This window comes from Arachis hypogaea, chromosome 15 (assembly GCF_003086295.3).
Source record: "Arachis hypogaea cultivar Tifrunner chromosome 15, arahy.Tifrunner.gnm2.J5K5, whole genome shotgun sequence".
NCBI classification, from domain to species: domain Eukaryota; kingdom Viridiplantae; phylum Streptophyta; class Magnoliopsida; order Fabales; family Fabaceae; genus Arachis; species Arachis hypogaea.
The window spans coordinates 54,412,704-54,422,925 of NC_092050.1; the positions used below are offsets into that span (position 1 = coordinate 54,412,704).

At 38.5% G+C, this 10,222-nt stretch overlaps 1 non-coding gene across 1 annotated transcript; it reads right to left on the reverse strand.

Moving 5' to 3' along the window:
* Positions 1-9,308: 9,308 nt before the first annotated feature.
* On the reverse strand, positions 9,309-9,412 carry LOC112753355 (small nucleolar RNA R71). Its single transcript, XR_003177745.1, has one exon. It is a non-coding gene; the product is annotated as a small nucleolar RNA R71 (small nucleolar RNA).
* Between the last annotated feature and the right edge of the window lie 810 nt (positions 9,413-10,222).

Here is a 10,222-nt window from a genome sequence, read left to right on the forward strand (position 1 = left end):
GCTCAACTTTTGAGGTGGAAAGAGTTCAGGCTTTCTTTAGGTTGTGAATCCAACCATATCCTAGCTCTGTCTCTTACATCAAAAGGGAAAAGCATAAGTCTGTAGACCTCGGGATCAACCCCATTGGTCTTAACAGTGTCACAGATTTGCAAGAATTCAGCTAAGAACTGATGAGGATCTTTCAATGGAAGTCCATGAAACTTGCAATTTTGCTGTATTAGAGAAACTAATTGAGGCTTAAGCTCAAATTTGTTTGCTCCAATTGCAGGAATTTAGATGCTTCTTCCATAGAAGTCGGAAGTTGGTGCAGTAAAGTCACCAAGCATCTTCCTTGAATCTCCACCATTGTTGTTGTTTTCGGCTGCCATGTCTTCTTCTTTTTCGAATATTTCTCGAAGGTCCTCTCCGGAGTATTGTGCTTTAGCTTATTTTAGCTTCCTCTTCAGAGTCCTTCCAAGTTCAGGATCAGCTTCAACAAGAATCTCTTTATCCCTGTTTCTGCTCATAGAAAAAAGAAGAGAACAAAAATGAAGAGAATCCTCTATGTCACAGTATAGAGATTCCTTTATGTGACTATAAGAATAGAAGAATAGAAGAACGAGGTAGAGAGAGGATAAGAAGAATTCGAACACAGAGAGAGGGAGAGGGTTCGAATTATAAGTAGAAGAGAAGTGTTAGTAAATAAATAAAATTAATAGAAAGAGATGAGAGAAAGAGTATTCGAATATTAATTAAAAGAAAAGAAAAATATTTTTTGTTTTTATTTTAATTATTGGTTAGTATTCCAAAATATTAAAAGAAATAAAAATAAAATTAGAATTTAAAATAATTAGGTAATTAAAAAGGATTTTGAAAAAGTGGTTAGTGATTTTCGAAAATTATAAGTGGAGAAGTAGTTAGGTGGTTTTGAAAAACATAAGAAATAGTAAACTTTTTAAAATTAAAAGAAACAAATCAAGTGTTTAATTAAAAAAGATTTGAAAATAAATAAGAAGTTAGAAAAAGATTTTGAAATTAAATTTTGAAAAAGATATGATTAAAATTTATTTTGAAAAAAGATTTGAAAAAGGAATTTAAAAAGATTTGATTTTTAAAATTAAGGTTGGTGACTTGACTAAAAAGAAACTAAAAGATATGATTCTAGAATTTAAAGATTGAACCTTTCTTAATAAGAAAGTAACAAACTTGAAATTTTTGAATCAAAACATTAATTGTTAGCAATAATTTTGAAAATTATGATTTAAAATTAAGGAAAAGATTTTGAAAATCAATTTTAAAATTTACGAAAATATTAAGAAGAAAAATGAAAAAGATTTGATTTTTGAAAAAGGTTTGAAAAGATAGAATTTTTAAATTGAGATTTTGACTTGACTAACAAGAAGCAACTAAATTTTAAAAATTTTTTGACTAAGTCGACCCAAAGTTTTGAAATTTATGAGTGAAATAAGGGAAAGATATTATTTTTTTGATTTTTTTGATTTATTGAAGAAAGAGAAAAACAACAAAATGAAACAAAACATAAAAATTTTAGATCAAAACAAAAAATGCATGCAAGAACACTTTGAATATCAAGATGAACACCAAGAACACTTTGAAGATCATGATGAACATCAACAACATATTTTTGAAAATTTTTAAGAAAAGAAACACATGCAAGACACCAACTTAGAAATTTTTAATGTTTAGACACTATGAATTCGAAAATGCATATGAAAAATAACAAAAAGCACAAAACAAGAAAATCACAAGATTAAACAAAGAAAATCATCAAGAATAAGTTGAAGATCAAGAAAGAACACATGATGAATTTTAAAAAATTTTGAGAAAATTAAAAAAAAATGCAATTGACACCGAACTTAAAATTTGACATAAGACTCAAACAAGAAACACAAAATTTTTTTTTGTATTTTTTTCGAAAATAAAAATAAAAAGCTTAAACATAAAATAAAATTACCCAATCTAAGCAACAAGATGAACCGTCAGTTGTTCAAACTCGAACAATCTCCGGCAACGGCGCCAAAAACTTGTTGGACGAAATTGTGATTCACACTTTTCACAACTCCGCACAACTAACCAGCAAGTGTACTGGGTCATCCAAGTTATACCTTACGTGAGTAAGGGTCCTTCCCATGGAGATTGTCAGTTTGAAGCAAGCTATGGTTATCTTGTAAATCTCAGTCATGTGGATTCAAATGGTTATGAGGTTTTGATAATTAAAAGATAAAACAAACATAAAATAAAATAAGATACTTATGTGATTCATTGGTTGGAATTTCAGATAAGCGTTTGGAGATGCTTTGTTGCTTCTGAACCTCTGCTTTCCTATTGTCTTCTTCCAATCATGCATGCTCCCTTCCATGGAAAGTTGTATGATCCTCTCGGGTGAAAAATACCAGGTACGATCTCTCCACGGCTAATCAACTGTCGGATTTCTCGTCTCGGATGAAAAATACCATGTACAGCTACCGCACGGCTAATCATCTGTCGGTTCTCACTAGCGTCGGAATAGGATCTCTCTATCCTTTTGCACACTGTCACTGCGCCCAACATTTGCAAGTTTGAAGCTCTTCACTGTCATCCCTTCCCACATCCTACTCGGAATACCACAGACAAGGTTTAGACTTTCCCGATCTCAGGAATGTTGCCAATGGTTCTAGCCTATACTACGAAGGTTCTAATCTCAGATTCAGATGCTCTGTTGTTAGGAGAGACGATGCGAATCGTAGATCAGAGACTGAAGAGAATATACTCCGGCTGTCATCCAATGACTACGTTGAACATCATGTAGACCGCTTGTGGTTGTCAGGCACGCAGATCTTGGCTAAGCGAGTAACGAAGATAGTGGGTGATTGTCACGGGTCACCCCTTCATTCTGACTTAACTGAATTAAATATGAGAGTATATCTTGGAGAAGAAGTAGGCGTGAATTGAAAGAAAAACAATAGTACTTGCATTAATTCATGAAGAACAGCAGAGCTCCACACCTTAATCTATGAGGTGTAGAAACTCCACCATTGAAAATACATAAGAGAACAAGGTCTAGGCATGCCCGAATGGCCAGCCTCCAAACGTGAATAATGGCATAAGCTGATCGAATACAATAGTAAAAAGTGCTATTTATACTAAACTAGTAACTTAGGTTTACAGAAAATGAGTAACTAAGTGCAGATAGTGCAAAAATCCACTTACGGGACCCACTTGGTGTGTTCTTGGGCTGAACATTGAAGCTTTCATGTGCATAGGCCATTCTTGGAGTTAAAGGCCAGCTTGGGCGCCAGTTTGGGCGTTTAACTCAAGTTTTGGTGCCAGTTCTGGCATTTTACTCCAGAAAAGGGTCTCTGGAGGGCATTTGAATGCCAGTTTGGGCCATCAAATCTCGGGCAAAGTATGGACTATTAAACATTGCTGGAAAGCCCAGGATGTCTACTTTGCAACACAATTGAGAGCACGCCAATTGAGTTTCTGTAGTTCCAAAAAATCCACTTCGAGTGCAGGAGGGTCAGAATCCAACAGCATTTGCAGTCCTTTCTCAGCCTTTGAATCAGATCTTCGCTCAGGTCCCTCAATTTCAGCCAGAAAATACCTGAAATTGTAGAAAAATACACAAACTCATAATAAAGTTCAGAAATTTGATTTTTGCATAAAAACTAATAAAAATATAATAAAAAGTAACTAAAACATACTAAAAATTATGTAAAAACAATGCCAAAAAGGGTATAAATTATCTGCTCATCAGTGGGCGAATATCTGCTGCCAAGTCCTAGCCTCTCTAGACAGATAGGTAAATAACATCCCCTTAGGCCTCTTGTTTTTAGAATCCATCACCCAAGGGGCGTCTGGTGTGGCAATAACACACTTCAGCGCCTCATAATCAAAGGTCATAGCATTTATCGCTATCTCTGCCTCCTGGTATGCACATGTATCACCAGTCTGAGGTAGACAATGCAAAACACCCTCAATAGCAGCCTCAGTCACTAAGACCTGCCCGCCCCATAGGTGGACTAACTCAAGAGTCGTGCGGAAGAGGTTGCAGTAGAACTCCTTGACCCATGAAGTGTTTATCCATCCCACATCCCTATCAACAAACCCTAAGTCCAATCCCTGAATGTGGGTATTAATGGAGTGCCTCAGGTCATTGGGAAGGGCCAATTTCTTCTCAATGTTCAGCTTTGTCTTTCAATAGGTAGGTAGCAGCTGATTCTGTTTACCCACTTCATTAAGTGGGTTCTTTGCATAGTTGGCATAAGGAGAGAGGGTAGAGGCTTGAGATTTCTTCCTCTTTCTTGAGGTAGAAGCCTTTTCTTTTCCTCTATCGGCCATCCTGAATGCAAATTTGATATGATATAAGGACATAGCCAAGTAGAGAGATAGCAAGCAAGCTATGGCATATTCCTGAAGTGAGTGAAGAAAAGAAAATTCTTGGAATGCAAGTAATCACAAGGTAGAAAAGAAAACAAGGTTACAAACCAAGAATGTAAACGATAATCACATCATGCTTGTTTAATAAGCTTAATGAGCATCATACCCAAAAAGAATGGTTAAAAAGGGTTAGTTGAAAGCTGAAAAGAAAAACCAGCAGGTTAGGCAAGTTAAAAGTTTGAAAAACTAGTTCAAGGGTTAGGGGTACGATGGATATTTGCTTAATCACAATGAATCACAAGTATGGATAACAAGCATACTCACAAACCTGAGGGAGAAACAGTCATTGATGATGAAATATGAGATTGCAAAAGAAGCAATTAATTGAAAGTAAGTCATCAATCAATGTCGCGGTCATGGATAATGCAATAATTAGTGTTGCAAAGGTTGAAATGCATTTTGTGTAACGTAAACTAAGTTGGAAACTAATTTGAGTGAAAAAAGAGTTACACAAGTTGAAATAACCAATTGTTGAAAATGTATGAACCATATTCAACACAATTTCAAGTTAAATCAAATGGTGAGTGAAGCACAATCCAAAGGCATTAGATTAACTTGAAAGGTGAAGGCATGTGAGGGTTCAAAGCAAATCCCGGAAAACATAATAAACATGGAAGAACCAACCCAAAGTTACCTAAGAATTGGGCTTTGTGTAATCAAATGAGTACTCAATTCCAAAAGCACGAAGTTCAGTTATAGGTAACATGTTTAAAACCAAAAACAATTTCTAGAAAATTGGGCAACATTCCGGTAGTAAATCGGATGTTCCCGGATAGCAAACAACAGCAAAAATCAGTCATATGAATTCAGCATATCAAACAATCAAGGAATTCATATGACTTGGCGACATTAAGCAAGCAAGACAGTAGTGAAACAGAGCATATAAGACAGAGCACACCACACATCATACTCATCATGTAACACTCAAACAATTAAACACAAACGGAGATCTTATCAGGCCTAGAATCATCTAACCACAACCTAGCTACCTAACAACCTAGCATCAACTAAAACATGCATATCTAACTAGCCTAGCAAACAGAGTATTCAACTAATTAAACTAATCTAAGCATGACAAAATTAATGGAAAGTGGTAAAGAAAAAGAGCAAGGGGTGAGTGAAACCTAGAAGTAGAGGCAGAACAGAATCGGGAATGGATAGGGGAAAGGAGAGGGACAGCGCCGCCCAGCAGTGGTGGCGGTGATGTAGGGCAGAGAGAGAGGTGCGGTGAGGGTGGTAGAAGGGGTGAGAGGCCGAGGGTGAGAGAGGGAGCATAGAAGAGAGAACGGTGAGAGAAGAGGAGAAGTGGGAAAGAAAAGGAGAGTTGGGAGTCGCGGCGGCGCTCAACGGCAGTTGCAGAGAGGAGTGAAGGTAAGGCTGAGGGTGAGACGAAGAGGGAGTGAGGGGGGATGTTAGGGTGCGCGACTGCGCTGTGCTCTTTGCGTCCCTTAGGGTATATGAATTTGAATCCACGCGTACGCGCATGGTGCGCGTCCGCGTGGGTCAGACAATGAGTGAGTGGCGCGGAAGCGTCGGGTGTGCTTTCGCGCAGTTGGGGTATGTAGGCATGGGCGCGGATGTGTACAGTGCGTTCGTGATGCCAAGGCATCATAGGCTAGTTTCACTAGCATTTTTCTGTTAGTTTTAGTTGTTTTATGCATTTTCTTGAGCTTAAAGTAACCAAAAATGGTTAAATGAAGAACAAAGCAATGAACCATCGAAACAATATAATTTTGATGCAAATTCCATGAGTTTTAGTTATATTACTTAAATGTTATGAATGGAAGATTTCTCATGAAATTTTGCAAGACTTTGATGCAATTGTTTGGATGATTTCAGGGAAGAAGAGGCTAAGCAAGGAAGCAACAAAATCAATAAAGGAAGCTTGAATATCACATGTGGAGTTTAAGTTCCAGTTTAAGCCTAAACTGGAGCTTAAACGCCAAAATCATGAAGGATAAGAAATGCTGGGATTGAAGTTTAACCTCCAGTTTGACCTCAAACTGGAGGTTAAACGCCAGAATGAAAAGCCTCACTTAAGGAGCATTCCACGTTTAACCTCCAGTTTGACCTCAAACTGGAGGTTAAACGCCAGAATGAGTATGCCACCCAGGGAGGAGTTCCACGTTTAACCTCCAGTTTGACCTCAAACTGGAGGTTAAACGCCAGAACCAGGAAGAGTACCAGGGAGCCATTCCACGTTTAAGCTCCAGTTTGACCTCAAACTGGAGCTTAAACGTGTTCGACAGCTTTTCTACTCCAGGGTTGCTCTCTCCATTTCCACGTTTAACCTCCAGTTTGACCTCAAACTGGAGGTTAAACGTGTTCGACACCTCCAGGGCTACCATTCTAAGCTTCCACGTTTAACCTCCAGTTTGACCTCAAACTGGAGGTTAAACGTGTTCGACCTCCAGTATGCCTCCACCCTTTTCCACGTTTAACCTCCAGTTTGACCTCAAACTGGAGGTTAAACGTGTTCGACCTCCAGGGCTGCCCTTTCTATCTCCACGTTTAAGCTTCAGTTTAACCTTAAACTGAAGCTTAAATGTGTTCGACTACATGACTCTCCAGGGCTACCTTCTTCCATTTCCACGTTTAAGCTTCAGTTTAACCTTAAACTGAAGCTTAAACGTGCTTCTACAAAAGGCCTCACTGGAAGTGTCTGGCGTTTAAGCTGCAGTTTAAGCTTAAACTACAACTTAAACGCCACTCTTGGAAAAGGTTTCTGGGCCAAAAATATTGTGATTTAAGTTAGTCTTTGAGCACAAAGATTAACTTAAACTTACTTTGGTATGAAACCCAATTGAATATCATGGTTTATGGGATTGGGCCTGAAGGATTGATGAGTTTGAAATCTCAATTTATTGAGTCATGTGTCATTATTTGATTATCACTAAGTTGGCTCAATAAATGTTACAGGATTTGGATCAACAACCTCATCAAGATTATGGATCATAAACCCAAGGCAAAAGGAAAGCAAGGAGAGGCCTCAAAGCCCAAGAAGCACAACTGAAGCTCAATATAGAAAGTGTATAAATAGGATAGAAGTTAAGTTAGGGGGGAATCCAGCCCCTGAGGGGGACTTTTTAGACTTTTACTTTCACTTTTAGCTAGTTTCCCTTTTCTTTGTAATTGAATTGAGAGCTATGATTCACTAAACCCCCTTTCATTGGGTTAGGGAGCTCGATTGTAATTCAATGAATCAATAATAGTTTATCTTCTTCTTCAATCTTTTCTCTTGTAATTTTGTTAGAAAGCTTCTCGATCTAATTCCATTGAGTAGTTGTCTTGGGAAAGAAACTACCCATACTTGGAATCCTTCGGAGCCTTGGGAAAGGAATGGAGGATTCATGCTAGAGAAGCTTTCTCACAGTGAATTGAATTGGGGTTTGGATGGATATTGTGACATGTAATCCTACCAAATTGTGGTTCATGAAATTGTGTGGTATAATCAGTGATCAAGCATCATCTCTTCTTATGAACATTTAAACCAAGGGATTGGGAATTTGTTTGTTTTTAGAGAGAATTAGTGAGCCAAGGGATTGTGATCCAATCATATAAGATTGCCAAGCAAAATTCAATGAATGCATTGGTTGAGGAAGAGATATACATGTTTTGATTCGGAGATTTCAATATCTCCTAAACCCAATGAATTCCCCATTTCTGATTTCCACTTTCTCTTTACATTCTGCAACTCAATTCATGCAACACCCCCATTCCCTTTTAATTTCAGCAATTTAGTTTCTGCTCTTTAATTCATTGCAATTTAAGATTCCGCCATTTCAATTCCTTGTCATTTACTTTTCCCGCCAATTTTACATTCCGCAATACTCATCTCAATCTTGATTCCGCTCAACTAGAACACACTTCTAATCCGAATTGCTCACTCAACCAATCCTTGTGGGATTCGACCTCACTCTATTGTGAGTTTTTACTTGACGATAACCGGTGCACTTGCCGGAAGGAATTTTGCCGATCGTGCAATTTCCTAAATCGTAGCATAACTAGATTATGTGCATCAAGTTTATGGCGCCGTTGCCGGGGATTGGTTTTCGATTGACAATTCTCAAATTGGAAGCTAACTAGATTGAGCAATTTTCTCTTGCTTTGTTAATTCTGTCCAAGATACTTGTTGAATTTTAATTTCTGCACTTGGTTACATGCTTTCCTTCTTTATGCCTTTAAATTCATGCAACTAACTCACTGACTCACTAACTGTTTGAATTAATTCCTCAATTGAGTTAACCATACTCTTCCATTAACCAAGAGTATTTCACTTGTTTGTGTTTGAGCTGTGTTCTTGTATGACAGGTAGGAGAGGAGAGACATCAACTCCTCCATATACCGAACCAGAGAGGACCCTTCATAGACTTAGAAGGGAAGCAAGAGGGAAGAGAGTAGTGGGAGAAGAGGAATCTGAAGGAGAATCTGAGGACAATTTTGAGGAAGCTTTAGATCTCAACATGGATAGAGAAGTTCACAACCATGAGAGAGATGATGGAAACGATGCCATCCCTGAGAGGAGGGTTCTTAGTTCATACATAAACCCAACCTCTGGGAATTGTGGTAGTAGCATCCAGAAACCACCCATTCAGGCCAACAATTTTGAGCTCAAGCCACAGCTAATATCACTTGTGGAAAATCATTGTTCCTTTGGAGGAAGTGCTAATGAAGACCCAAACCAACATCTCACAAAATTCCTGAGAATTTGTGACACTGTGAAGTCCAATGGAGTCCAGGAAGATGCCTATAAACTGCTTTTGTTCCCATTTTCACTTAGGGACAAAGCAGCTAAGTGGCTGGAATCATTCCCAAGGGGGAGTCTAACAACATGGGATGAGGTGGAAAGCAAGTTTCTGGCACGTTTCTACCCTCCACAAAAGGTCAATAGGCTTCGATCTGAGGTTCAGACTTTTAGACAACAAGATGGTGAAACTCTCTACGAGGCATGGGAGAGATTCAAGGACTTGACAAGGAAATGCCCACCAAACATGTTTCATGATTGGGTGCAACTGCACATCTTCTATGATGGGCTCTCTTATGAATCAAGGAAGGCTGTAGACCATTCATCAGGAGGTTCATTGAACAGGAAAAAGACTGTGGAAGAAGCCATTGAAGTGATCGAGACAGTGGCTGAGAATGAGTACTACTATGCATCAGAAAGGCACAACACTAAGGGAGTCATGGAGCTGAACCATGTTGATACAATTCTAGCCCAAAAAAAGGTGTTTGCCAAGCAACTAGCAGAGCTTACCAGGCAAATAGAAACAAAGCAAGTGGCTGCAATACACACACAAGATCAAGAGGAAGTAAGCATTGAAGGAGGTGATTGGGATGAGGCCAACTATGTGGGAAACCAACAAAGGCAATCATATGATCCACACTCCAACACTTACAACCCAGGCTGGAGAAACCACCCAAACTTTGGGTGGGGAAACCAACAAACCCAACCACAAAACCACAAACCTTACAACCACAACCAACAAAACAATTCCACATACCAAAACTCCAACCAAAGATCATACCAAGCCACACAAAACACTTACCCCCAATCATCATATCATGGCCAAAATAATCAACACACCCAACCTAATCCGAACCAACAATTTCAAGATCAATTAAACCGGATAGAAGGAATGATGGCAACCATGAGTCAAGACATAGTTGAATTGAAGAGCTTCAGGGATGATGTGAGAACTACCTTAAGAAACCATGGTGAAAAACTCAAGAGGATGGAATCTCAAGTAGGAGAGCTATCTCAACAGGCACCCAAATCAACTGCAGTATTCCCTAGTGACACAGA